This window comes from Anopheles arabiensis, chromosome X (assembly GCF_016920715.1).
Source record: "Anopheles arabiensis isolate DONGOLA chromosome X, AaraD3, whole genome shotgun sequence".
NCBI classification, from domain to species: domain Eukaryota; kingdom Metazoa; phylum Arthropoda; class Insecta; order Diptera; family Culicidae; genus Anopheles; species Anopheles arabiensis.
Window position 1 is genome coordinate 26448266 of NC_053519.1, and position 7116 is coordinate 26455381.

The window sequence follows — 7116 nt, forward strand, 5'->3', positions numbered from 1 at the left end:
GATTTCAACTCAAAGCGCCCGGAGGCGATTGGTTTAACTAATAAGTGCACCAGTTCCGCCGACCCGGAGGCCAACAGTCCCGGCATAATGCATGTATTAGCTCTGGCTTTTCCACAGTTATCCAAGTAACTGTTTGGATTAGGATCTTGTAAATTATAGCTGTTATACTGAGCCTTATGCGGTTTCACTTTCTAGGAAGCTTGTACTTAGACATGCATGGCTTAACCTTTGAGACGAGCGTATATCACTGGTAGGATCAACCAGAATTCGAGTCAATTGCTTGAACACGAACTACACTCTTGATCACGCGAGGCGCAAGTCCCCGTGACCACCGAGATTTGTTCTGTGACGCCGGAGCGTCGTTGGCGCCACTCGATAGACTGCACAAGCAGACAACGTCGGATGCATTGCACACGGCTAGCGGATCTACTCTCTGCACTGCGTCGGGTGTTCCTACGTCTGTCTGGAGACATTGCTAGGCCAGTACGGCACTCTGCGCACTCTTGCTTGTCCTCTTCGAGCGACGGGCCTCTAAGCGGGGTTGTATTCCGGTACGACACATCGACTGGTACACATTGCACGCACTAACGATCTCTCTGCACTGAATGGAACTCATTCATAACCACCGTGACGGGAGACTTTGCTAGTACGCACGATACTCTGCGCATGTGCACATGTTTTACAACCCAACCAACTTAAGCACCTAGGGGAAGTTGTGATGCCATCTGAACACCCACCGACTGATGCATTGAACGGCTAAAGTTGACCTTCAATCCGAACTGGCACTTTGCGGCGTGGAGGCAGTTGCGCGACCACTCCTATCCCAAACCAACAAAGCATGGTGTATCCTAAGTGTTCGGTACAAGCACACCACGACGGGACACATTGAACGGTTCAGCGATCTCTCCGCACTAGTGGAAGAACTCCAACGTGATACGGGAGACATTGCTCTAAACCGAACGACATCTCTGCGCGTTTACTTGACGCACCCCCAACTTGGTCAACTGTTGGACTTTTTCGTAATCACGGCGGGACACATTGAACGAGCTCTAACGGATCTCTGCACGCATGGAACATGGTGGCGGGAATCATTGCTAGAACCGAACGGCGCCTCTGCGCGATGTACAAAGCCCAACAGGAACCTCGTATCGGCTGCCGAGCCGGAGCTTGAACAACTTGGACTTTCACCTCTAATTTATATCAACTCACCACTCCCCGAGGGATCCGCAGAATTGCTTCTGGGTCCCGTATCGTTATTTGCGATTCGTGTTTGCATTACACTACATTGAACTATTCCAACTTGTTTATCCGCATGGCGAACATTTGCTGCATAGAACATTTAAGTTCCACTTCGCTCTCCCCTACGTGGGTCTGAGCTTCGCTCTCAGGAAAATATATGCCACATTTGGTAGGGAGACCCGGTTTCATCACGCTTTGTGCCCTGCACCATATATACCCTCATAAATTTATTCATTGGATTAGATCCAAGGAACACCAGATCATGCACCACTACCCATAATAGCTCATCGAGCTTAGCGTGAATCCTTCGGGTTTCCCTAAGAAGTTCGATTGGTCTTGCAGAGTTTAAAGACAACGAAGCTTAGTTTCAAGCAATGGTTAATATACGCGTATTCAAAACCCTTAGCTGTTACAACTTTTTACTAGAAACCATCACGACGAAGTCTTTGGGTCCGTAGACCCGTGATGTACTGCTCCAGGAACGTTTTGATAGGGTGGAAGCTCAAAATCATAGGTTAAAATCATCGGCAGAGCCCACCAGACACCACTTTTGCTTCATTAGTTCGGACTATAGGCATACGACGATTTTTATCGCGGAGGGGACGTATGACCCAAACGGGGGCATAATGACCCACTGCCACTGCAAACCATGCTCCTACGACTAAATAGAGGTAAAAACTACGATTTGGTGCAATCTTCATGTTTGACCTCGTAGCAAGGTACCCTCCCTATAGTAGGCAATGAGCAAATGATCATAATCCCAGGAGGGCAAAAATGGGAACCCGAAAGGAAAGCGCTGTTGGCGCACCTAAGCTACTGGCCCGTAGAGTAAAAATGGTACCCCAACAAAGTTGTCGATTGACATTCTGATTGCACTTTTTATCATCTAGGGTGCGTTCCTTACACGTTTTGAGGTGTTTTAGCGAAAAACATGTTTTGAGCCACACGAGCTCTCCGGCCCGTTCGGTGCACATTTTTGAAAAAAGCTAGGAGCTGCCCCTAGGTTCGGGGTGTCACAAAATATTGAAAAGTGGTCAAAAACCGCTATCCAGAATCGGATGTAGAATCATTAGACGAACTTAAAATTGTTCTACGACCAATGTCTGCGACGTTTAGTATTCAAGATATGGCCCGCCCTAGGTCTGACCTTGCATTTTCGTGAAAATTTAAAGCATGGCCATAGGGACGGGTAAAATAGCTATTTTGAAGCAAAACCCGTCTGACTTTAAATGGCCATAACTTTTGAAAAACAAGAGCTAGGGTGCGTTCCTTACACGTTTTGAGGTGTTTTAGCGAAAAACATGTTTTGAGCCACACGAGCTCTCCGGCCCGTTCGGTGCACATTTTTGAAAAAAGCTAGGGAGCTGCCCCTAGGTTCGGGGTGTCACAAAATATTGAAAAGTGGTCAAAAACCGCTATCCAGAATCGGATGTAGAATCATTAGACGAACTTAAAATTGTTCTACGACCAATGTCTGCGACGTTTAGTATTCAAGATATGGCCCGCCCTAGGTCTGACCTTGCATTTTCGTGAAAATTTAAAGCATGGCCATAGGGACGGGTAAAATAGCTATTTTGAAGCAAAACCCGTCTGACTTTAAATGGCCATAACTTTTGAAAAACAAGAGCTAGGGTGCGTTCCTTACACGTTTTGAGGTGTTTTAGCGAAAAACATGTTTTGAGCCACACGAGCTCTCCGGCCCGTTCGGTGCACATTTTGAAAAAGCTAGGAGCTGCCCCTAGGTTCGGGGTGTCACAAAATATTGAAAAGTGGTCAAAAACCGCTATCCAGAATCGGATGTAGAATCATTAGACGAACTTAAAATTGTTCTACGACCAATGTCTGCGACGTTTAGTATTCAAGATATGGCCCGCCCTAGGTCTGACCTTGCATTTTCGTGAAAATTTAAAGCATGGCCATAGGGACGGGTAAAATAGCTATTTTGAAGCAAAACCCGTCTGACTTTAAATGGCCATAACTTTTGAAAAACAAGAGCTAGGGTGCGTTCCTTACACGTTTTGAGGTGTTTTAGCGAAAAACATGTTTTGAGCCACACGAGCTCTCCGGCCCGTTCGGTGCACATTTTTGAAAAAAGCTAGGAGCTGCCCCTAGGTTCGGGGTGTCACAAAATATTGAAAAGTGGTCAAAAACCGCTATCCAGAATCGGATGTAGAATCATTAGACGAACTTAAAATTGTTCTACAACCCCCAGTCCGACGCCTCGTATTCGAGATATAGCACTTTGTAGGTCTGACCGAGCAATTTTGTACTGAAATGTATGGCGGACATGTTATTAATTAAACAACATTAACTTGCATCGTGCCCTACTTCATCGGCACAGCTACTATCGACTATCTATTGTTGAAATGGATTGAGTTTGACCATTTTAGCTCTTTTCTTATGCCGTGCACCAACATTGTGTACCGATCAGGGAAAGTACACTACGTACGCGTTCATGGATGTCTATGTTGGTACAAGTTGCCGGTCGGAATAGCAGTGCACCAAAACTGTGTACCGATCAGGGAAAGTACAAGACGGAGGGCGCAGCCGCGTTCATAGATGTCCATGTTGGTACAACCTACATGTACGTACCTTGTTTTAGTATCAAAAGTTCCAATAAAGTGTTTGTATGCTTAAAATGCTTATCTCAACCGGTCACCTTTTGGCCTGCCCTTTTATAGACAGAAACCTAGAACGATACTCGCGATGTTTGTGTTTTTCCATTCGCCCGGGACGACGAAATGAGCTCTGTGCACATCGTGCAGAAAACTGTCTCCTCCTCGTATGTTTTTGTCCCTCCACGCATATAATCACCCACATTTGTGTTCAACACGGACGGCGCAGCCCGAGCGAACGCGTTAATGTTTATGTTTGTGCACACTAAAGTTACAATCCTAGGATTTGGTTATTGCGTCGCAGTGCCCGACCGTCGCGGACACCATTCTTGGACAAAAGTCCAAGTACGTAGAGTACATTCCCTAGGTATGTGCCCGTTCGTGACTTTTGTTGCGTGCTTACAGACACGCTTGGGTATGTTTACCATACAAGGTTTACTAGGAAAACCTGGGAAGGACGCTTGCCCTCCCGTCGCGGACACCATTCTTGGAAAGAAGTCCTGGTACGTAGCGTTCTTTAATGTACTTGATCAGTTTGTATTGCATTTGCTTTGTGCTATTGACTTTTGCTAATGCTCACTAAGGGTGTTCGTTTGCGATGTGTATGAAAAACAACTGTCTATTCTAACCAGCAGTTAATCAACACTTTTCACCCAAATCATAGGAACGTAGAGTACTTTCCCTGATCGGTACACAATTTTGGTGCACCTCTAACCTCGCCAGCACTTTATCGTTACGTTTTGTGCACAACCTTGGGACATGGTGTAAGTTTCATCATTGTTATGTTTGATTCGGTTTATTATGATTGAAAAATACGCTACGTCCTAGAAATCTGAACTCGAATACTTTTGCCACGTTGAGCAAAAAGCTACTGAGCAACTCCTAGCCGTTTACCGATTTATAATTTAATTTTCGTTATTAGTTTTAAAAATACGCTAAGTCCCAAAAATCTGAACTCGAATACTTTTTCTATGTGCCGCCAAAAGCTACTGAGCAACGCCTAGGTTGGTACATTTTTGGTACATGGAGTGTATGCGTGCAGGCGTACTGCCGTGCTGGACCGGAAAATCGCACTTGCTACTAGAACGTAGAGTAATTCCCTAGATAGGTGCTTTTGCATGCCTCTGTTCGACGTCCATGCAACTTGGAACGTGCGACACACGTAGCTAGGCTTCCCCATACATATTCTCTAGGGTAGCACCAAATTGCACACTTTCAGGGGTATATTTTGGTACGGTGTACTGTGCATGGTACAAGTATCATTAGCTCGTGCAATTTATTTTGCATCAAGTTGCGATTGCTGGTGCGTCGAGATAGGAGTGTTTCGCGACTTTTGCCAAGCTTTGGTGCCATTTGGTGAATAATTAATGTTCTAGCCACAATAAACGTGCCACATAATGCCAATAACGAAAACGCCATTTTCAAGGGACTTCCAGTCAAAATGTTTGCAATCAGCGCTTTCCTGTCGAGTTCAGGATTTGGGACTGAGCGTTTTTTTCACGATCCAATCAAACGACCAGTTCGTGAATAAACAATTCATACAACAGTGCATCCCTTCAAAGTAGAAAAAGCCGAATGCTAGGGAGCTCCAGTCAAAAACGTTGTCATTGGCGCTTTCTTCTCGAGTTCAGGATTTGGGACTTAGCGTTTTTTCACGATCCAGCCAAAAGACCAGATCGTGAAATAAACGATTAATACAACTGTACTAGTACATCCCTTCAACTGAAGCAAGCGCACCATACATGACCCGTACGCTAATCATCCAAGCACATGACACGTCAACTAAGTCAACACATGATACAACTTGGAAAACTGACGGGTAAGTAGGTCATCTCGTACACGACGACACACCGACCAAACCAGGTCAACACGTCACATGCACAAGACATCCTACTACCAAGGCCGACCACCTCGACACACGACCTGTTAACCGAACATGGTCAACACCATCATGTGCAAGGCAACCGGGCCAAACGGGTCAACTTATACAACTTGTAACGAGCATGTGTAAGCTTACTGGTGTGGTCCGCACGGTCCTCACATCAAGACAATCAAGTCGAGAACGAGGCACGCCGACAAGCTCATTAGTGTTAAGTGTCCTTCTCCATCCTATGTCAAGTCACTCGTCTGACACGGAAGTAGCCAACTCTTGTCCACTAGTATAAAGGAACGGTCTCCAGACCAGGTCAAGTCACTCGTCTGACAAGGAAGGAGCACGCACCAAGCTTCACCAGAGCACGGTACCACGGTCCCCAGACCAAGATGGTTAGTTACGCCAACGAGGAAGGGGCACGCGTTCCCTTGCTACACTCAACTTAGTACACTCATGCTCTCACAAGAGTATCCCCTGTGTCGACGTGGTCCCCAGACCAAGACGAGCTTGCGCACATCGAGGAAGGGGCACACGGACAAACCACCAAGCATGGGTCGCCTGAGAGGATCGATGCGAACGCATCTCTACAACTCGCAGCTCCCAGCCTGAAGTCCCGTCGTTTGCGGGCGGTTGATAGGTGTCGAAACTAGGTATATCCACGTTGGGCAGAGCTCAAGCCAACGGCGTTCCCAGTTACGGTACTAACACGTGCAGCGAACTCCACTCATTGCGGCCTAGGTATAGCGGGATGAGACGCCGGGCTGCAGACGCAGACTCCAACGGATCTCAGAGGGTTGTTAGGCCCGCTAGCTTCCGAACACCTAATGGGTTTGAGAAGCGCTATCAGCTCGGATTGGCTACGACCTTAGAGGCGTTCAGGCATAATCCAGCGGACGTAGCGTCATACCAAAGTCCGGTCGGACTAGTATTGAGCCAGTGGTCCGTACCTGTGGTTCCTCTCGTACTGCACAGGAATTCCGTTAAGATAGCGACTATAAGCACACACCAGTAGGGTAAAACTAACCTGTCTCACGACGGTCTAAACCCAGCTCACGTTCCCTTGAAAGGGTGAACAATCCTACGCTTGGTGAATTTTGCTTCACAATGATAGGAAGAGCCGACATCGAAGGATCAAAAGCCACGTCGCTATGAACGCTTGGCGGCCACAAGCCAGTTATCCCTGTTCGACTGCTGGCAGGAGGAATGGGATGCCGACGCACTGCAACAGGATGCTAGCCGGCACACGCGGTGGACGCACCGTGTAATTCCATCGGTCGGCGACTGGCAGTCTAGGAAACATGGAGATATGACTTTCCATCTGGCACAGGTTTTGTCCGGACACGGATTTTTCCGTGACTACTTGTGCCACAATGGATTCACGTCGTCCCC